This window comes from Microcebus murinus, chromosome 17 (genome assembly GCF_040939455.1).
Source record: "Microcebus murinus isolate Inina chromosome 17, M.murinus_Inina_mat1.0, whole genome shotgun sequence".
NCBI classification, from domain to species: domain Eukaryota; kingdom Metazoa; phylum Chordata; class Mammalia; order Primates; family Cheirogaleidae; genus Microcebus; species Microcebus murinus.
Window position 1 is genome coordinate 21,673,745 of NC_134120.1, and position 23,361 is coordinate 21,697,105.

Genomic DNA, 23,361 nt, shown 5'->3' on the forward strand with positions numbered 1-23,361 from the left:
ACGGCTGCAACAGTGTCAGTCACCACGCACTCATGCCCTGTCCTCCAGAACAGGAAAGAAGATGGAAGAGCCTCTCCGTGTTAGAAGGACAAAGATCTCCGCCACAGCTACCTTTTGTCCCCACTGTAGACTTTCCCGGGCATCGTCCTGTTGGCCGCTGCTGGCTCACATTACCAGCTCTCCAGGCTCGGTCGAGCCGCAAAAGTGAGTATTTGGTGCTGGCAACTTCTCTAATGGGTGGTGCGCTCCGCTAGACAGAAAAGGAAGGTGAGAAATGAGCACACGCAAGCACAGTGCCCGTCACAGCCACGGCAGGAGAGGGCTGGGGATGGCGTCGGGGCGCAAGCTGAGGTTGGAACCCAAATCACCTGCAGTGCCTTGCTGCAGAGTTTGGAATTTATTTAAAAAACTTGAGAAACCAACATAAGTTTCTGTGATGAGATGAAGCCCCTGATCAGTACTGAATTTTAGAGAAATTACTCTGGCGGTGGGAGAAGATTAGAAAGGGACAGGAGAGGGCAGGTTGGGACAATGGATTGGGATGATTGGGACGGTTTGGGGGTCTCTGAGGGCATCAGTAGGTTATCCCACACCCTGGGATCATTTTTGCTAGATTCTCCAGGTATAACCAGTGTGTGCATCCACTTGGCAAAGAGGCAGGAAACTAGACTCTAGGCCCGGCTTTGCCATTAACTGGCTGTTGCACAGGAGGCCACTGCCCGTCCCTGAGCCTCAGTTTCCTCATCTCTAAAATGACATCACTAGACTAAACACTGTTCGGATCCCTCCCTCTCTCAACAATCCAGGAGAAGCTCTTTGCAGGGATGTTTATTTAGGCAGAGGCTGTCCCCCTGCTGTACAAGCAAGGACGCACGGCTGACCTGGGCCGCGTCATTCCCGCACTGCCGCCAGCTGAGTGTGCCCACGTTTTTTCCCTCAAACATCTGCACCATCAGTAGTAGCGTCTGTACTTCCAAATACAATGAGGTTTATTAACACTAATGATCGTTATTGTTACTGAGGAACCAGAGAACTTTCGTCTCATACTAATATTTTGTTTCATGTCTCATCAAATCTCTTCTTCCCAACACATCTTTCTGTTCATCTTTAAAATGTCAAAGAAAGGGCGCTGCGTTGAGAGCTAGGATACTTGGATTCTTAGTCCAATTCCGTGTGACACTTGGAAAGTAGATTCAGTTATATCAGTGGTTCTTAACCATGAGTGAGCCTCAAAATCACATGGGGCTTTTACAAAAGGCAGATCCGAGAACCCCAGTCCAGACCTAGAGAAAAAAAAAAATATATATATATATATATAGCTGGGGATGGCAATGTATATATTGAAAACACCATCTAGAAGATTCTGATGGGCCCCTTCAATTCTCTTTATTAATTTTGGTCAACAGTTATTTATTCAGGACCTACTGTGAGCTAAGACTAAAAGGCCTAAAATAAAAGATTTTATTTCTACCCTTAGCAAATGGTGGGGAAAGATAACCATAAAGACAGACATTGACTAAAATTCAAAAAACTGAAGTATGAACCAATATAGGAACAAGACGAGGGGCTTCTAACACAGCCCGGGAGGGCAGGAGGCCTTCCCAGAGGAGGGAGCGCTGGGATGAAGTGCCAAGGACAATCAGAAGTTAGACGGGGGAAGCCACAGGGAAAGGTTGGAAGTTCAGGAACGGATCTTAGGAGGGAGGTCCAGAGAGACGGAGCAGGCAGAGACCAGGGGGGAGCAACGGGGGAATAAACACACCCACAGCTTCGAACACTCCACGCTCCTGCATCCGTATCTGTGACTGTCCCCCATCTCCTCAGTCTCCTCAGCGTGGGGGGTCACAGACAAGATGGGGTGTTGGTTCAGGGATGAGAAGTTGGGAAGGCAGGAGGAGACGCTATGGCAAGAACCAGATAGATGGGAGGGGGTGGCACTGTGAGCTTTTGCTGCAACTGTGTGAGGCCCCCTCTACCGAAATCAGCCACTAAGAGGGCGGAGGGCCGGGCTCTGCCACTGCATCCAGCATCTTCCTCCCCAGCCTCTCCCCACACGCCCCTCAGCTGCACCTGGCCTTTGATGAAGTCTCTTCCCAACCTCTCCCCTCTCGGGGCCGGCCCAGGATGCTCAGACCGTTGACGGTGGGGATGGGGGTGAACCCCACAATCTCCCTGCCCTCTGTCCCTTGAGGGTAGCACTTCTTGTGAGCGCCTCAGAAACTGGATCTATTTAAGTTGAGCTGACTGGTGCTCTTTTCTGAGGAGAAACTGCTTACGCAATCCACATTTCTTCCTCCTGTGGTGTATCCTCCACGATTACGTGGCTCTGTGGGTGAGGTTCATTCAGCTTCCAAACCCTGCCACTTCCACCCCTAGCACCCTGTCTAAGCAGCGCCCAGCCCCTCAGAGTGTAGACGCGCCTCACCTGACGCAGGCAGCCTAGGGCAAAGATGAGAATTGCTGGAGTTTAGACGGAGACTGGCTTCTTGTAGTCATCTACAGAGTCTGCTTGTCTCTCAGAAAAAAGCTTAGAGAAAACATTTTCGTATGTGGATCATACATCAATGTCTTCCAACATGAAGATACTCAAGGCTAGAGCAAACACAGGAAATGGAAATGCTTGCCTGAGGCCTCTGGAGTTCCTAGGACGCAATATTCAGGGAAAGCCACAATGAAGAGGCTGCTAAGCTGCTGTGGTCTGTGTCCACAGCCCTCAGATGACAAACCGCAAAGAGCAGCACCCTTTGTGGTCTGATGTCTGGCTTCCTTGGAAGGAAGAGTTTGCTTCAGGAAGAAATTCTGTGCAACTTGCATAAGGGTAGACCAGTGGTTCCCACCCAGAGGAGATTTTGCCCCCACCCCAGGAGCCACTTGGCAATGTACCTGGGGACATTTGGGGGGGGGGTCACAGCTGGTGGAGGGTGGGGGGCGGTGCTACTGGTATCAAGTGGGTGGCGAGCAGGGATGCTGCTAAACACCCCACACCATGCAGGACAGCCCCCACAACAAAGAATTATCTGGCCCAAAATGTCTTTTTAATTTTTTCTTTGAAACAGAGTCTCGCTCTGTTGCCCCATCTGGAGTGCAGTGGTGTCAGCCTAGCTCACAGCGTCCTCAAACTCCCAGGTGCAAGCGATCCTCCTGCCTCAGCCTCCTAAGTAGCAGGGACTACAGGCCCGTGCCACTGCACCCGGCTAATTTCTCTATTTTTAGTAGAGACGGAGTCACTGCTCTGCTCAGGCCTGCTCTCGAACTCCTGACCTCAAGCAATCCTCCCACTTCTGGCCTCCCAGAGTGCTAGGATTACAGGCAAGAGCCACCACGCCCAGTCCCAAAATGTCAGTAAGGCCAAGATTGAGAAAATCTAGGGTAGGCCATGCAAGGAAGAGATGTGTTCTCTTTCCCCTATGGCTAAAAGCCAGTGCGTCTGGTTATTTGCCTCAGTGAAGGCTAACAATTGCTTGCTTCTCTTGGGATATAGCCAGGAGGAACTGCAGAGACCACTAGTTCAACCCCATCCCTGACAGATAATGCAAAACCCTGAGGCTCAGAGAGTGAAGTGACACAAGTTAGCAGACTAAACCTGGTTCCGGGTCCCCGCTATAGACTGAATGTTTGTGCTCCCACCAAATTCACGTGTTGAAACCTAATGCCCAGTGTGATGGGATTTGGAGGTGGGGACTTTGGGAGATGATTAAGTCATGAATGGGATTAGTGTCCCTATAAAAGAAGCCAGAGGAAGCTCATTCCACCATGTGAGGACACAGCAAGAAGGCACTAGTGATGAGAAAGTGAGCCCTCACCAGACACTGAATCTGCCAGCACCTGGGTCTTGGACTTCCCAGCCTCCAGACATGTGAGAAATAAATCTGTGTTGTCGATAAGCCTATAGTATTTCATTTAGCAGACAGAACAGACCAAGCCCTAAGCCCACTGCACCACACTGTGTCCCTCTGCTATACCATGCCCTTCTAAACCAACCTTATTTTCAGAAATTGTTGGTGCTGCGAGGTATAAAATAAAGCTTCTTCTATTAGACAGGATTGTTTTTTCTTTTTCCAAAAACCTTGAATTTTCAAGTTTGCCAGTGTGTGTGTGTGTGTGTGTGTTGACACCTATGTACGGTATAGACCCACCTTTCTCTGAGGCACAGAGAAAGAAAGGTGCACATGAGCTAGAAAGAGAGAGAGAGATGGTGGCAAACCCCACAAAGCACCAAAGAGCGAACCCCAGAGGTCAAGGTCTGCTTAGCACCAGCACAAGGGCAATTAGCAACATGCATGTGAGAGTGAAATGGAGCCCACTCACTGCCCATACTAGTTATGGTTCTCCAGAGAAACAGAACCAATAGGATATTGTCTTAGCCCTTTTTTCTATTACTGATAACAGAATGCCTGAAACTGGGTAACTTATTTCTTTAAAGGAATTTCTTTCTTACAGTATGGAGGCTGAGAAATCCAAGCCTTGTTGCCAGTAGGGACTTTCTGCAGAGTTCCACGGTGGCACAGGGCATTGCTATGGCAAGAGGGCTGAGCATGCTAGCTGAGTTCTTTCGTCCTCTCCTTATAAAGCCACCTGTCCCACTCCCTGATAACCTATGAATCCATTAACCTATGACTCCATTAATCCATGAATGGATTAATCCATTCATGAAAGCAGAGTCCTCATGACCCAATCACCCTTTAAAGGCTCCACCTGTCAATACTGCCACATTGGAGATTAAATTTCAGCATGAGTTTTGGAGGGGACAAATATTCAAACCATAGCAGGTATATAGAGATATATAAAAGGAGATTTATTATGGAAATTGGCTCACATGATGAGCCAATGGAAGCCAAGACATCCCACAATAAGCCATCCGCAAGGTGGAGACCCAGGGAAGCCAGTGGTATGAACCTCAGTCCAAAGCAGAAGGCCTGACGACTGGGTTGGGGTCGGGAGGGGCCACTGGTATTATGTCCCCAGCTCCAAAGATCTGAGAACCAGAGGAGCTCCTATACACAAGGGCAAGAGAAGACAGATGGCCCAGCCCTTGAAGACAGCAAACTCATCCTTCCTCCACTTTTTTTGTTCCATCTCGGCTCTCAGTAGAGTGGATGATGTCTGCCCACCCTGGTGAGGGGATCTTCTTTCCTCAGTCTACTGATTCAAATGCTAATCTCTTCTGGAAACACCCTCACAGATACACCCAGAAATGTTTTACCACTATTTGAGTATCTCTGAACCCAGTCAGCTTGGCATCTAAAATTAACCATCATACTACCTGTCTGCCCTTAGGAAGTTTATTTAAGCTCTCTGAGCTTCAGTTTCTCTGTCTTTAAAATAGAGTTCTTGTAAAGACTTAATGAGATAATTCCTGCAAAGCTCTTTGCAAAGTGCTGGATATATAGCACACTCTCAAAGAGGAGGCAGATGCCATCACGTGGGTGGCTAAACAGAGGATTAGCAGCATTGCGATTAAGTGACCAGGGCAGGCAAAATAAGTATGGAACTCCAGATGGGGCTGGATGGCAACAGACACCTAAGGAAGTCAGAGGTGAAGACTGACTGGGTCAGCACAGCAGAGGCTGGTGGCCAGGGTGAGGGATCCACTGCGGCATTGGCCCATCAGCAACCTGAGCAGGTGAAACTCGTGAGGGAGAAGGAATAGCAGGAGCATAAGATGACAGAAGGACCTGCAGGGGCTGAGATACCTTCTTTGCAGAGGGAGCCCTTGCAGAGCCACAAGAAAGTGAAACTCTTGGCCAATCATTCAATAAACATCATTCTAAGGAAAGAAGGCTGAGGTCTTGCTCATTGGCAAGAAGCTGACACGGCAGACCTAGGGCCATACTAGACCTTTCCTAGGTTTACAAGGCCTGTAGGGCTTTAAAAATACCAATGGCTCTTGAACATATGAAAAGATATATGAGGGATGTCCGGAAAGTATCCAGCTGTTGTTAATGTAATGAGCCGGTTCCATGGCTGGACACTTTCCAGACAGCCCTCGTATATTCAACCGCACTATAAAAAGAAAAGTGCAAGAAGCTATGATTTATCTATCAGACAAAAAATACCGATAGGTTTAAAAACCCAAGAACAATCCTGTACATTGTTTGTGGGAGTGTACATTGGGCATATTCTCTATGGAGGGTGGTTTGCAGTATCTATTAAAATTACGAATTCACATACCCTTGGACCTCCCCATTCCTCCTCTAGGAATTTATTCTCCAGTTGCATTTGTCACTTATGCACAACATGATGTATACACAAGGTTTTTCATAGCACCACATTGTTTCATAGAAAAAGAATGGGGGGAGAAAACCTAAATGCTGAGTAAACAAATTAAGTTATGTCCATTAAAATAGACTAATATATAGCCACTGGAAAAAAAATGACAAGATGTTTTATGAGTTCTGGTATAGAATAATCTCAAAAAAAGAGCATAAATTGTGATTACTATGATATCAACTGTGAAAAAGAGGAAAAGGTGGGGAACACACACACAAATTCTGTCTAGTTGCTCTGTCTACACTGCGTAGCTGCTGGGACAGACGGAGAATAACGAGACTGACAGCAGCCTTCTGCTACCCTTTTCCTCTGAGGCCTCGAACATTCCATTCTCTGAGCTGCAGCTTCCTCACCTGTGAAATGGCTACCACCACCTACTTTAGAAGGCTGTCTTGAGTTTTAAATAGTAAAAAATTTTTATATTACATGGTATTATTATGTTAAATTCTTATCAGAGATCAATAACAGATGATCAGTATCTGCTCTATAATAATCATTTAAAACATTAGTTATGTTTGACCAAAAAAAAAACCACTTTAATGTTTTTTCTCTTTTTTAAACCAAATAAAATTGCCTGTTTTCCTCAACCCCCTCTCCTCTATCACATTGCTATACACTCAGGTCAAGTTTCCAATTGCAAAGACTCTAGAATTATGTGGTTAATGTGGTATGTGTGAGAGAAAAGTACTAGTAAGACATGGGGAAAACCCACATCAGGAAAGGCAGTGATCAATATTCTATAAAAATAGGATCCAGGGGCCGGGCGCTGTGGCTCACGCCTGTAATCCTAGCTCTTGGGAGGCCGAGGCGGGTGGATTGCTCAAGGTCAGGAGTTCAAAACCAGCCTGAGCAAGAGCGAGACCCCATCTCTACTATAAATAGAAAGAAATTAATTGGCCAACTGATATATATATATAAAAAATTAGCCAGGCATGGTGGCGCATGCCTGTAGTCCCAGCTACTCGGGAGGCTGAGGCAGGAGGATCGCTTGAGCCCAGGAGATTGAGGTTGCTGTGAGCTAGGCTGACGCCACGGCACTCACTGTAGCCTGGACAACAAAGCGAGACTCTGTCTCAAAAAAAAAAAAAAAATAGGATCCAGGAAAACATCCATGCAGCGCCACCAACCCAGGTGTTGGCAAGAGAGAAGGGTGTCTAGCCCACGTTGTTTGTGATCATGAACGTACTGTCTAGCCTGATGTGAACCAAAAGTAGCAAGAAACATTCAGGTGATCAGGTTCATTATCAGTGATTAGTTTTCCAGTGGGAACCAACCTTCCAGGAAGCACCTGGCCCATCAAGTCAATAGACAGTCGTGTAGGGCCTTGAATACCAACAGCGTCAGAATACCTGGGAACAGCACCCGTCTCCGTTTCTCTCACTGACAACATTGCTGGGAAATGTAGGTTCTTAAAGGAAAAAATTAAAACAAGGGAAGAGAAGAGACACCATGAACTGTGCTCAGTGCTCAGCCTACTGCTTTTTCTCTTGTAACCTCTTTTCCTGGAAGAACGAGTCCACCACCAGTATTCTGCCTGTCACTTCTAGGCCATTGACTCCTATATCCCCAGTCCTGTCTTCTTTCCTGCCTAGGAGATATTTCTGCATGAATTGCACTGTTGCCTTAAAATGAATGTTTTCTTTAATAAATACATTATCTTCTTCCAAACTAGCTTCCTCTCCAGGCTTCTTCTGTCCATCAGTTTTCATTATTTCTCTCTCCATCTTCTGCAGATCACTTAGACTCCTAACATTGGAGTCTGAACAATCACAATATCCTTCTACATGGTCCTCCTGCTTCAGGTCTCTCCTACCCTGTAATTTATCCTGCACACAACAGCCAGATTAATCTTCCCAAACATGACCTTCATCATCACTCTCTCCTTCTTAACCTCCGGAGGCTTCCTAATGGCCTGGAGAATAGTCCAAAATACTTATCATGGTATTATTATTTTTGTGTTGCACTTCCCCATTCTGCAGCCTTATTTTTCACTGTCTCTTTACAGCAGGTTTCTCAGCCTCAGCATTACTGGCATTTTGAACTTGATGATTTATTGTCGGGGGCTGTCGGGCACATAGTAGAACTTTCAGCAACATCCCTGGCCTCTACCCACTACGTGCCTTGTAATGCCTCCCTACCCCAACTATGACACACAAAAATGTCTCCCAACATTGCCAAATGTCCTCTCTGGAGGACAAAACCACCCCCGTTGAGAGCCACCACTCTATAGGGAGGTCACACTCCCACAATTCAGGTCAACTCATTGTTCTCCTACCAAAAAAACAAAACAGGCATCCATTCATTCATTTATTCATTTGTATGTGTACGATTGTGCCTCTTTGTTTTGCCATATGCCTCCCCTTCTAGAATGCCTCAAAGGGCTGAAAACCCTTGCAGGAGTGAAAATCCTAATTTATCAGCAAGATAAAGATCAGATAAATCTCTTACTGCAGCCTCTGGCCCCAGGCTTATCTCTTCCCTATCTCCCACCAGCTTCCTCTCACAGTCTTTAATCCAAGCAAATGGTTCCCTTGAATACACCAGGGCTTCTCAGGTTCCAGCCTCCCTCTGTCTTTCACAGCTCAAAGGGCCACAGATTTTCTTTGTCAGAACTGCTCAGGGTCCTGAATACCTGCTCTGTGCTTCCCCTGAAAAGCCTATGGCCCTGTGCACACCTCCACCAATATTTTTAGCACACTCTATTGGCACTGTATGTGAGCCACTGAAGGGCTAACTCTGTATAATGCTTACCATTGTTCCTACAACGCCAAGCAAAATGTCCTGGCACACAGTCATAATAAAGATAGCTAACATGCATTGAGCACTGACTGCATCGAGTGCCAGGGGCTGTTCAAAGCACTTAGCATGGTTTTATTAACTCAATTAATTATTCTTCAAAGAAGCCATAAAAAGTAGGTATAATTATTATTCCCACTTCACAGATGAAAAAATTGGAGCTAATACTACAAAATAAACCTATATAGGCTGGTTTCCAAGCCTGTACTCTTAATCCCTCATACTAATAGATAGCTAATGAAATTTTTCTTGACTAATAAATGAATGGATGAGATCGCCTCTCAGTGGAAATATTAATATATACCAGGCTGATGTTTTCTGATCTTAGGAACCAGGTAGAAAGAGCCTGAAGATGAGAATCTTTAGGGTTTTGTGTCAGTCAGGGTTCTCTAGAGAATAAACCAGATAGGATGGTGAGAGAGAGGGGGAAAAAAAGAAGGAGGAAGAAAAAGAGAGAGAGAGAGATTCATTTTAAGAAATTGGTTCTTGCAATTATAGGGGCTGGCAAGTCCAAAATCTGCAGGGCAAGCCAGTAGGCTAGAGACCCAGGGAAGAGTTGATGTTGCAATCGCCAGTCCAAAGACAGTCGAGAGGCAGAATTCCTTCCTCCTCAGAGGACCTCAGTCTTTCCTCTTAAAGCGTTCAACTGATTAAATGAGGCCCGCCCACATTATAGAAGGCAATCTGCTTGACTCAAAGCCTACTGATTTAAATGTAAAGCACATCTACAAAACACCGTCACAGCAACATCTAGACTTGTGTTTGACCAAACAACTGGGTATCATAGCCTGGCCAAGTTGACACATAGAATTAACCATCACAGGTTTAAAGATGGGCAAATAAGAACTAGTATATTCTACAGCAAGCATTCCTCCCCTGCACTCAATAGTCATAATTATCTATCCTACCCATTTGAGACATATATACAGTGACTTTGTTGGTTTCTAACACCTTGTCTCCCCAGATAGACTGAAAACTTTTTCGGCAAAGGAGCATATCTTCTAATTCTTTATCTCCTCCACAATGCCTTATCCAGAGAGAGGAACTCACAATGTCTTAAATAAAAGAATGCATTTGATGATAAATAAACTCAGAAAATCCTTAGGATAGATAAATCAATAGCATTAGCCTCAATGCACTAAGTGAATAAGGTTCGATCAACTGCCAGAGAGTTTCCTTGTTTTAAACATAAAAGTAAACATCTTCATGTTCTGCCCTGTCAAGTTTAAATTCCTACTCCCTAGAACTGCTTAAGGCTTTGAACATTACCAAAGGGATGTTTCTACTAAAGAATCTGAGAGCAGAAGCCATATCATATGGAGCAGAGAACTCTGAAGTGGTTTGGGGCCCAGAATGTATCAATGAACAGGAAGAATGTGGATTATTGTAGCACAGAGACTGTAAGGCTCTAGCCACATGGTTTGTGGCTTCCCTGGAATGAGAATATTTTTAGATATGCGTGAAGCATCGCTAGAACATTGAGTTCAAGGAATGGCAAACATGAGCAGAAGCCTCTGTGCCAGGCCTCTAAGTCCAAGACTCTGCCAAGTTCTTCCTGGCTCTCTGATCACATTCAGTAGCCCCTCTCCACTGTTTTTTCTGCCCATTTATATATTACATGCATCATCTTCACACTGTGTTACAATTATTTATTTACTTGCCTGAGTCCCTTACTAGGCTATAAATGTCTAGAAAACAAAGACTACCTTGTTCATCGTCATATCTCCTAACACCTTGAGCAATGACTGGCACATACTTGGTACTTGACATTTGTTGGTGGATGGGAGAAGGTTGGCAGGAGGAGCAGAACAGGGACATGCACCAAGAGACCAACTGAGGGAAACAGTGGTACGATGCAAAGGGCACTGAAGATCCAGGATCTAATTCTGACTCTCCTGTGAGAACGAAAGCCCAGGCAGGGAAACTTGAACTTTCTGGGCCTCAGTTTTATCATCTAGAAGCTAAGAAATTTATAGCTCTAGAATTGTATGAGCATTCGAGAAGGAGAATACATAGTTTAGGAACTGGTTTGCTTTTTGGTTTTTTTTTAATATGCCTGTGCAAAAAATAAAGCTAAATCCTGAGCAAAGATTTGATTATTTCAAAGGAAGGCAGGAAAGAAGGGAAGGAAGGAAGGAAGTCACAGCAATGTTAACGCAAACTCTCATTAATTGAAATTTGGTTAAAAAGAATGTATGGCATAAGATAATTTGTTGTTGATAATTTCCTGAGATAATTAACTCTAACTTAATTTTGAATATGTATATGCAAAATATTATAACTGTATTTATAATACTGAGCATAACAAAATAGAAAATTTGAAGACCCAGAGATTACAATCATGAGAATGCATGAGTAGAAATTAATGAGTACAATGTGCATTATTTGGGTGATGAATATCCTAAAAGCCCTGCTTTGACCACTATGCAATCTATGCATGTAACAAAATTACACATGTACCCCATAAATTTGTACAAATAAAAAAAATTTTTAGAAGAATGTATAAGTGACCGTACTTTAAAGAAAAATAAAGCCTATGTTGTTTGAACTATTCTAGAGCATTAAAAAAAGTGTGGCAGGAAAATGTTCCATCTAAATTATTTTTGAGGCTAGTGTAACAGTAATAACAAAGCCAAAGATGTCATGACAAAACTTACACCAATCTCACTTTTAGTATCAATTCAAAAACCTAAATATAATAGCAAACAAAATCAGGCAGTTCAATAATAATACACCATGACTAAGTGGTATTTACTGCAGAAATACAAGAATATTTCACTATTAGGAAATGTAATATATATAATTTACTATGTCTTGGACTGAAAACAGAAAATAATCATATGATTATTTCCATAGATGCCAAAAATGTATTTGATACTTGATTAAAATGCTATGTGGATTCTTAATAAAATATCTTTTTAAAATATAGTATCTTTCATTTAATTAAACAAATGTTTATTGAACATTTACTATAGGCCAAGCAGAGTTCTAAGCACTTAGGATTTCACAGTGAATAAAATAAAAATCCCTGCTCTCTTGAGACTTACATTTTAGTAGTGGAGACAGACAATAAATAAGAAGCATCATGATTAATTAAATTACCTAGTATATGAGAAGGCAGTATAAGCAGTATGGAAAGTAAAGTAGAATGGGATAAAGAAAATTAGGAGAGCTCAGAGTGGGAGGCAAGAGTGATTTTAAATTTGGCAGTCACTGTAGGCTCAATGAGAAGATGACAGGTGAAGGAGAGGAGAGAATGAGCCATGCGGATCTCTGGGGGAAGGGGTGTTCTGAGCAGAAAGGACACCTGCCTCAGCCTCCTGGGTAGCTGGGACTACAGGCATGCACCACCATGCCCGGCTAATTTTTGCTATATATTTTTAGTTGTCCAGCTAATTTCTTTCTTTTTTTTCTTTTTCTTTTTCTTTTTTTTTTTTTTTTTAGTAGATATGGAGTCTTGCTCTTGCGCAGGCTGGTCTCGAACTTCTGAACTCAAACAATCCTTTCCCCTGGGCCTCCCAGAGTGCTAGGATTACAAGCATGAGCCACTGCACCTGGCCGCCATCTTTCTTTTTAACAGGGAGGAAAGTATGACCTGATGCTCTCGAGCAAACTTCATAAAACTGTCAATTCTCTCCTAAGTTAATCTTTAAATTTAACACAATAACAATTTTAAAACTAACAGAATTTTTTTTTAATGTGTAAGCTGATTCTCAAGTTCATATAGGAGGGGGGGAAAAGCAAAATTAATAGGAAAATTAAAAAAAAAAAGAAGTACAAATGAGGAAAACACAGCTTATCAGCAAAAAAATAACTGGATAGCCATCTGAGAGAAAATAAAATTGGATCCCTACCTCACACCCTAAGCCATTAATAAAATAAATTCCAGACTGGTCAGAGAGGGAAGAGACCTACATAGAGATGACTGTGAGTAGGAGCCTAACTTTTCACTCTAAACCCTTTTGTGTCCTTTAAATTTTGTAGTACATGCATTGCATATTTAAAATTAATTGTATTCAAAACATACTCAGGTACTTTCATAAGCAACATACTATGGTAGAAAGACCACAGATCTGAGAGTCTGGTGGTGTTTTCTAGTCCTGACTTTGCACTAATAAATTTGTAATCTGGGGCAAGTGTTAGTATTAGATCAGATGGATTCCAGGGTCTTTGAGCTCCAAAATTCTCTAACATTGTAAGTTTAAGCTTATAAACTGACCTAACAGTACTTTTATCTGCCGTAACTAGTTTTGACAGTTATAATAAATACCAGATTGTTTGCTGTGGAATGTAGCTTCAAACATTATTCAGTGCCCACTCTCGTTGCACCATTACAATTGAATGAAGACAGCATACAAAGTGCATTTTAGGGCTCATCCAGGAGTTTCTGGCTGTTAGTCATGGAAGTACTTTGTCCTCCTTCAAACCATACAAATAGATAAGGAAAGGACCGCCTCGTGGGATTGGATGTCTTGGACAGTGAGGCCTCTGACTCATACCAGACGTTGCCAAAAGGACTCTACCATCCACAGCCAATCAGCTGTCCGTGATTCAGAGGCAGATTGCCTGAATCAGGGCTTATTTGGATCTTTGATTTTTTTTCTGTGCCCCACCTTTTGGCCGGTTTACAAAACACCTCTGCCAAAAAAGGAGAAGGAAAAAACATAAATCAATCTGACTACTTGTTAACAACTTTACTAGATAATAGCAATTGTTAGCTATCTTAGCCAATAGGTGAATAATTTGATGTGTTTCAAGGAGTTTAAAAGCTAAAAAGACATCTTAGCCATCATCTAATTTAAACCACACATTTTACAGGTGAGAAAAATGAGGCTAGGAGGGGTCAAAATGACTTGATTGAGGTGCCCAGCCAGTTCCTAGAAAATCCAATGGAAAATTTCAGGTGTTCTGACGCTTGGTCTGAAGCCATCTTTTATCCTTACATTATTTTCCAGATTGTGCTGTTATATACCTGTCAGAATATTATCAGCCTGCTAAAAGTATGTAATTTTTCCCAATAATCGTTTGGCTTAATCTGCTTTATCTGGACCCAGATAGTCTTTAGATCTATAATCTTAGGAGTAAAGCTTCAAAGCAGGAAACTTAGCAAAGGGACCAAATAGAAAATCTCAAAACAATGTAGAACTGCCCTGGAGGAACTATTTCTTCCCCAGCCGTCCCTGCCACCCTCAGTCTCCAGCCACTTCCCCCTGAAAGACTTGTCGTGACACTTTTTTTTCCCCTTTAACCTTCTGTCCCTCCTTTACCACTTTCATCTCCAGCCAAAATGATTGTTAGAGCTTCTCTCACACACACATGCCCAACCTAATTCTACCCAGGAAACAGCTGTCAGCAAATTTCCTTGGAGGTTTGTATTTCCCTTTAACTTAAGTAGGTCATCGCAGTCAAGAGAATGTAGAGATGGAATGAATGAAAACAAGCTGCTGGCTGGGGCTTATGGGAGGTCTGTAAGAAAACGGTGGGAAGATGGGCAGAGTGGCAGGGCAGTGCAAGGCCAGCCCGGAAGTCCCCTGGGAGCCTCCCGATGACTCAGACCGCTCAGCGTTAGTAGTCAGACAGTCAGAGTGGATGTGTGAGGGACCTTAATCCTAAAGACGTGGAGTCACTGTCTTCCTGCATCCACATGCTTTTCTTCTCAAACAGAGGAGGGCTGAGCCGAGGGCAAGAGTTTGGCTATACGGAAGGATGCCTTCTTGCAAGTTGCACAGAGGTGCTTGGGGCTGACAAGGTGGAGATGGATGGTTTGAAATGCAGAGTTCTTATTAACCCAGTTCACTGCCTTCCAACAAAAAGCAAATGATCTATGTCCCACCCCAACCAAGCTGCCCCATCTCCTTTTGAAAAGGCCATTCAGGTAAGCACACAAAATAAACATCCCCAGCTGGACGCAGGGTCTTGGGCTCTGTGGGATTAGGCTTAGTAAAACCAGAGTAAAATGACAAGGATTACCCTTTGAGGAAAGGAGTGAAGAGTCTCCAAGAGGAAGCATGGATGTCGTGGGGAAGTGAACAGTGCTGGCAGGTAGTAGCCCCAGAGTATTCTTATACATGAGTACCCCGAGACTTTTTGGCATAGTTGGCCCTATGGAAACCATAGGAAACCATAGGTTTCCCTGGAAACCATCCAGAAAGCCTGCTTCCTGCCAAGTGCAGCAAAGTCTACTCCACTACCCCCAGCCCACACCCTGCCCTACCACAGGATCCGGTCTAGTTTGTCATCGCTTAGCTATAGCAACTCTACCTACCAGCCTGTGGGTATTTTAACTTACAAGAGATAGAAACACACCAGAACCTCATTAAACATGCAGGTTATCACTGTTGTCCCTAAAACTTTGACTCTTAAGACCCAGACTAGGAATCTGTTGATACTCAAGGTGAGGATGCTCCCCAAGTTCACTCTGCACTGCAGGAGAACACACACTTCCCTTCATTCCCACACTATTCAACATCTGTGTGGCACTAGCAAGCATCAGGCAGTACGTAAAGGGACACCAGGTGAGAAAACTGCCCTATCTTACCCTCTTGTCTGGAGAAGCACCGTCCCAGAAATAACAATGTGAACCACACATGTAATTCTAAATGTTCTAGTAGCCATGTTTTACAAAGGTAAAAAGAAACAGGTGAAGTTGGTTCTAATAATACTCTGCAGTTAACACAGTAGATTCAAAGCATTATTGTTTCAACATGTCATCAGCATTTTAAAATGGAGACATTTTACATTCTTTTCTGTGCTGTTTTCCAAATCCAGTGTGTGTTTTATCCTTACATCCCATCTCTATTCAGATTCTAAATTTCATTGGAAATATTTGATCTGTATGTAGATTTCATAAATTTTACTGTTGATAAAGTAGATTCACACCCCCCAGTGGTTCCAAATATGCTTACAAAGTTTTCCCAAAGTTTTATTATTCATTCTTAAATTCAAATTAATTAAAATTAAGTAAAATTTAAAATTCAGTTCCTCGGTTATGCTAGCCCCATTCCAAGGGCTCCACAGCCACGTGTGGCTCGAGGCAGGCGTCCTCAAATTATGGCACATTTATCCGGTCCTCCGGGTGTTTTTGCCGCCGATGCCTGTCCTGCTTAGCAGCCGACTCGTCCCGGGCCCACAGTGCACATTCTCCAACGGTCTGAGAGATAATGAACTGGCCCTCTGTTTAAAAAGTTTGAGGACCCCTGGTATAGGATAATGCAGCTTCAGAGGGAAAGATAGACTATAACCAAATGAACTCAGGAACAGCTAGAAAGCTAAAATCTTAAGTGATATGAAGTATAGAGACATAGATGCGTAGTGTTTTGAGGCTGTAGAAGACCTGACTTTGAGGGCAAGGGAAGCCTTGCTTGAGGAAGTGTTTCTTAAGAATTCTGAAGATCAACACAGGAAGATAGTACACTTGGGGAGAAGGGCTTTCCTGGCAAAGGAAGCAGCATTCGCCAGGGCCCTTAGGCAGAAGGCAATAGAATGAGGTCTGTATTACTCAGCATCCTGTGGGGAAACAGATGGCCCTTGCAAACTGGGTAATTTCAGGAGTGTTTAATAAAGAGACTGTTTAACAAGCCCAGGCCAGGCTATAGGGAGAAGAGTCCGGAATACTGCAGCACCCTAGGCTAGCAACAGCAGGGAGCCATTAACCACCTCACCACCCCAGCTTAAAGGGGCAAGGAGAGAAAGTACTTACTAGAACCTGCCACAGGCATGGTCAGGGCCATCTGGCAGGAGCTGTGGCCTTCAGGCTGGGTATGCCACTAGCCCACAGAATTCCAGCAAGATGGTAGCAGGGGGGAAGAAATAGCCCAACTTCACTTTCCCTTCCACCCTCCAATATCCTGTGTGTGCCTCCCATTGGCCAAGCCCAACCAGGACCCGATGGTAAGAGAGCTCCCTGGTGCAGAGCACACAGGTCAGCCTTGAGCAGGAACGGTGGAGACCAAACCTGGAAGGGCAAACTGAAGATACTCAGCTCAACAGTCTGTGTTATTAGTTTCCTGTTGCTGCTATAACAAATTACCACAAACTTAGTAGCTTAAAGCAACACAAATTTATTATCTTATAGTTCTAAAGTCCTAAAATCAAGGTGGTGGCAGGGCTACATTCCTTCTGGAGGCTTTGGGGCACAGTGGTTCCATTTCCTTGCTTTTTCTTGCTATTCGAGGCCTCCTGCATTCCTTGGCTCACAGCCCCCTCCATGTCTCTCTGCCCCCTGCTTCCATCATCACATCTCCTTCTCTGCCTTTGGCCCTCCTGATTTCCTCTTATGTGGCCCCTTGTGATTACACTGGGCCCAGCTAGATAATCCAGGACAAACTCCCCTTCTCAAGATTCCTAACTTAATCACATCTGCACAGTCTCTTTTGCCATATAAGGTAACATATGCAGAGGTTTCAGTGGTTAAAATGTGGACATCTGTCTGGGGTGCATTGCTCTGTCTACCATAGTGTGGCAAGAAATGGACTAAGGTCACTGTGGTGGAATTCAAGGGGCAAGGGTAGTGTAGAGAGTTACACTGTTAAAGGGGTAGGAAGGAGGCCTAGCTGCAAAGTTTTGCAGACCATGGTGGGGATTTTGTTCTATATCTTAAGATTATTGGAAAGTCATTGGATTTGCATTTTGAAAAAAGGTTCCCCTAACTACAAAATGAAAAACAGATTGGAAGAAGGAGGAAAGTCATTGAAGATGAGCTGAGAGGTTGTGTAGAAATTAGATGATTGAAGATAATGGCTTGGACTAAGGAGGTGGCTGTAAAGATGGAGAGAACTGGGAGGATTTGAGAGCTATTGAGGAAGTAAAGTTTGTAGGACTTGGTGACAGATCAGCTAAGCAATGGGGAGTGAGGCTGAGGGACATGTTAAAGATGAGGCTTAGATTTCTCACTTGCTGAACTATATTGTTAGTGGTACGATTCACTGCAATGAGAAACACCAGTTTGTTGGGGGTCAGGGGATATGGTTTTAAACATGTTGAGTTTGAAGTGACTTTAAGAGAACCAAGTATACAGTGAGCTATGATCATGCCACATCTCTCCAGCATGGGCAACAGAGTGAGATCTTGTTTCTAAGAAAAGAGAGAGAGAGAGAAAAACTAAGTAGATAAGTCAAATGGGCAGTTGGAGACAGAGCTATAGAGTGCAGAGTTTCCTCTGGGTTGCAGAGGAAATTTCAAGTCCTTGGGTTTTAGGTGGTCATCAAAGCCTTGGGTAGGAATGAAGTCACCTAGAAGGGAATTCAGTTAGAAGAGTGCCTAGGACCTAACCTTTAAAGATTAGAACATTTAATGACCAAAGAAAGGAGATAATGACCACATAAAAAAGGGACAATGAGGCCGGGCGCGGTGGCTCACGCCTGTAATCCTAGCTCTCTGGGAGGCCGAGGCGGGCGGATTGCTCGAGGTCAGGAGTTCGAAACCAGCCTGAGCAAGAGCGAGACCCCGTCTCTACTATAAATAGAAAGAAATTAATTGGCCAACTAATATATATATACAAAAAATTAGCCGGGCATGGTGGCGAATGCCTGTAGTCCCAGCTACTTGGGAGGCTGAGGCAGGAGGATTGCTTGAGCCAGGAGTTTGAGGTTGCTGTGAGCTAGACTGATGCCATGGCACTCACTCTAGCCTGGGCAATAAAGTGAGACTCTGTCTCAAAAAAAAAAAAAAAAAAAAGGGACAATGAGCCCTATGAAAAACAAAGAAATGTGTTATTTTTAAAGGTTGTGATCAACAAAGTTGATTGCTCCTGGGAGTCCAGGAAGTGGATGTCTGGAAGATCAAAATCAGTTCACCCACCCTATCAGTCCATGAAGTTCTGATGGAACAGCTTGTACCCTGAGGTTAGAGGGTACCTACCCTGCCTCATTACCAGTTTTAAGTAAGTCATGGCCATGATAATTGGTTTAGAGGTGGGCACATAACCACTGAGAGCCAATGAAATGCAATGACAGACTTCTATCACTCTTCATTGTCTTGAAATTTAAAGAGATACAGGAATTGGAGCTGATACTACCCTCTACCTACCACATGAAGCCCAGGACTAAAGGCAACACTTAAAAGGCAGAAGAGAAAGATAGTGAAAAACAAAATATTTATGAAATATTTTAAGCTCTAACTCTAGCTGTACCTGAAGCTTGCCTAGCCCTACACTTTTAGCTTAAATGAGCCAATAAATTCCCTTTTTGCATAAGCCAAGTATTTTGTATATTCTTTTCACAATGAAAAGAATACTAGCAGAGGACAAATGAAATGTAACCTATGGTTAAGATCTTCAGAAGAAAAATGTCTTATATATCAAGATAATCAAGGTGTTAACTAAAATTCTCATCAACATCATAATAAAGCCATGAAAACAGATAAGAGTCTTGAGAGAAAAATAAAATAGACAAACATGCCAGAAGAGTTTCTATGTTCATAAACTCTAATGTAAGGTGAAATGCCCAGAAATAAATAGGCATATGTGTAAAGAGAATTAAAAATTATAATCTCAGACTATCTTAAAATAACTTCTTTACTGTGACTAGAAATCTGGTTCCAAGGTTTTCATGTTCTCCTTTGTCTTGAGCTTATATCTTTCATGAGCCTTGAAATGGCAATTTTACAGATGCATAAATTGTAATATTCACAATTTCCACAGCATTGTAATTGTCCTCAGTAATTATGATTTTCATTGACACAAAACTTAGGCTCCTGGGACTTGCTCAAGAGAACTTAAGACTGTTGCTAGGCACCTCGCAAAAGTGATTATCCCCTTTATAGGAACTGAGGAATTTGACCTTGCATAACTTTTACATTTGGAAGTTAAAAATGTACTGGCCTTGTCTTCTTCTATTAAAAATTCACCCAAATTTGGGGCTACCATGATCTAAGGGAAGAGAATGGATCCAATAGAAGAAAATCTACAAATGTCTGACTACCCGCTGTACACAAGACAGCATGCTCAGCACACTCAGTGGCTTAAGGCATTGTCCTTGCCCTCACAGAGCTTGGAAACTGTGGCAGAGGTAAGACATATGCATGAAGAGTCAAACATCAATATAAAGCAATATGTAGTAAGTGACAAAAAAAAAAAAAAAAAAAGACTAGGGTAAATACTAAGAACTTAGAGGCTGAGGCTGGAAGAACAAGAAATCAGTGTGGTTTGGAATGCCTTAGGGCTGCAGTCCCCAAGCCCCAGGCCATGGACCATGGTAAAAATGTCTTCCATGAAACTGAGGAACCAGGGGGCCACGCAGGAGGAGGTGAGTGGCAGGTGAGCAAGCGAAGCATGCATCTGTATTTACAGATGCTCCCCATTGCTGGCATCATGCCTGAGCTCTGCCTCCTCCTCCTCCCCTGTCCCCCACCCCCTCCTCCCCACTCCCCACCACTGCCAGTAGAAAAATTGTCTTCCATGAAACCAGTCCCTGGTGCCAAAAATGTTGGAGACCACTGTTTAGGGTAAGTATAAGCAAATGAGCAGGGAAGAATTGCAGGGCTCTGTAGGCAGATCTGTGAAATAGCTGTTACGTATTTATAGAATAGTCTGGCTGAAGCAATAATTCTTATAGGGTTTTAGTAGGGTGGAAAAGGTTGAAAAGTTAAAGAATAAATTAAATAACAACCTAAAAACCTTAGGCTTTGTCTTGTATGAAATGAAGTATTTAAAGACTATGTTGAGAACTAAGTCAGTGGAAACAGACCACCTCTCTTCTTTGGTATTAAAGCTATCAAAAGGCCGGACGCAGTGGCTCATGCCTGTAATCCTAGCACTCTGGGAGGCTGAGGCGGGTAGGCGGATCGCTCAAGGTCAGGAGTTCGAAACCAGCCTGCGCAAGAGCAAGACCCCATCTCTACTAAAAATAGAAAGAAATTAATTGGCCAACTAATATATATAGAAAAAATTAGCCGGGCATGGTGGCGCATGCCTGTAGTCCCAGCTACTCGGGAGGCTGAGGCAGAAGGATTGCTTGAGCCCAGGAGTTTGAGGTTGCTGTGAGCTAGGCTGACGCCATGGCACTCACTCTAGCCTGGGCAACAAAGTGAGACTCTGTCTCAAAAAAAAAAAAAAAAAAAAAGCCATCAAAGCTATTGACACAATAGCCTGGACTTGGTTTGCATGTGAAATAATAAGCTTTTGTTGATCAACGCATGGTATAATGAAAAGTGAGAAATTGGAAAGGGTAGGACTGGGTCATGGGAAACTTAGGCATTGGACTGATAAAGTAAGGTTTGCCTTTCAGATATAGCTTACCCTAGCTGCTACTTGGAGGATGGATTTAACAAGGATGAGATTGGTAGAAAGCTACTGCAAAACCCCAGGCAAGGGTCAATGAAGGCCTGTACAAATGTGGTGACAACTGACATGGGGATAAGATGGATTCAAGGAATATTTAGGCTACAACATTAGGACTTGGTGATTATCATTGGCTATTGGGTGGGGTGATGAGAAGGAAGGATTCTAGAATGACCCACAGGCTTCTGACCTGGGGGAATGCTATGAACCGAATTGTGTTCCCCTGACCCTAACCAATTTCATACATTGAAGCCTTAAACCCAAATGTTATGGTATTTGGAGATGGGGTGGTCAGAAATTGATTAAATTTAGAAGAGGTCATGAGGGTGGAACCCTTATGATGGAATTTGTGCTCTTATAAGAAGAGACACCAGAGAGTTTGCATCCTCTCCCTCCCTCTCTCTTTCTCTCCACCTTGTGAAGAGACAGAGAAGGGGTAGCCACCTGCCAGAAAGGAAAAGGACCCTCACTAGGAAACAAAATTGGCCAATATCTTGATCTTGGACTTCCCAGACCACAGAACTGTAAGAAAGAAATTCCTGTTGTTTAAGTCACCCAGTCTATGGTATTTGCTATGGCAGCCAGAGATTACTAATGCAAGGGATTAGGTGGAGAGTGGTACCATTAACCAGCATATAGGAGGAGGTTCTTTGAGGAAAGGAAGATGATGAGTTCAGGGTTAAACATTGTATAAATCAGGGCACTGGCTGCAAGTCATAAAAACCCATATGAAACTACCTTTAGACAACTTCCTAAGGTCATAGAACCAAATGGTGGAAATGTAGGGATAGAGAGGACTTCCAGACTGAACACTGAAAGCACCAGGACTAGCTCTCTGTCCTGCCTTCTGTCTCTCTCTTTCTCTCCTCCTGGCTCTTCCTCTCTGTTTGGTTTCTGCTTGTATTTGGGCTCATTCTCTCAAGGCCCTCCAAGCAGCAAGGGACCTCTCTTCCAGCAGCTCTGGGATCCAAGGAAGAGAGCTACACCTTCCACTGCAACTTTGAAAAATCCCCAGGAAAGAAAACCACAGGTTTCAAAAAATGAATGAGATAATCTAAGTCCCTGCTCTTGAGGAATTATAGTCATAAAAGCACAGAAACTTGAAGCCATCTCCAGTATTTCCAAAGGACTGACCACAATCCTGGCACATAATAGGAGCTCAGTAAATGGGAAATGATGACGAATGGACATTTCTCGTGAGATCATTTAGCATTTATGAAGCACTTTTGTTGCATACATTCTTGTCCATTGTGTAGATTAAAGCAAGTCTGTCCTCGGCCCCTGCCCCCAACTCATATATCAAAATGCAACATGAAGGCTGAATATTTTTGACAGAAGAGCCTGTTTCTGCTGTCATATTCCACTCCCCACCCCTGGGAGAGCCCCTGCTAGCTACAGGAGTCAATGGTTAGAATACACATTAGGCCTCTCATCAAAAATCTCTTCCTACCCCCACCCACCACTACCCCTGCCATCACCATCATGGAAATTTTGCCACCAACTCACCTTCTACGTTATTATCCATCACGCCCTCAGGAGAGAAGGCTCAGAGCCTTAGCAGACCACTTTGAGAGACCATAAAACCAACTTTGAACTATCACAGTAAAGACTGGTTTCTCTTCATAATTCTATTGAGTTCCTCTGAAGGCAAAGATTGTATGGGCACATTCAGCAGCTAGAATAATAAACAACACAAGCTAACATCAGGCTCCAAACCTACACAGTGTATCTTCAGCACTGCAGCACATGACACTTTTTTCCTTTTGTCTGAACCTCAATGTATTTATTTAGTTTTATAGTATGCTAATTTTATTTTATTTGTTTAGCCTGTTGGTAACACTTTGAAATCTGCTTTATGCATGATGCTAAGTACCAAGGGCCATATATAAGCAGCTAAATTTCCCCAGCGCACAATCAAAAGAGTAACAAGAACGTTATTTATTTGATAAATCTAGACCCTTCCATCTCAATCTCTGGAGCCCAGTCCCCCCAAAATCTCTTACTTCTGATCCTATGGG

General features: G+C 43.4%; 1 long non-coding RNA gene across 1 annotated transcript in view; it reads right to left on the minus strand.

Moving 5' to 3' along the window:
• Positions 1-1,376: 1,376 nt before the first annotated feature.
• LOC105874231 (uncharacterized) overlaps positions 1,377-23,361 on the minus strand; it is a 38,926-nt gene continuing 16,941 nt past the window's right edge. Inside the window, exons 3-4 of the long non-coding RNA XR_012912881.1 lie at positions 22,850-23,018; positions 1,377-2,592 (exon numbers count right to left, since the gene is read on the minus strand). This is a non-coding gene — a long non-coding RNA (uncharacterized LOC105874231). The remainder of the gene's footprint in view (positions 2,593-22,849; positions 23,019-23,361) is intronic.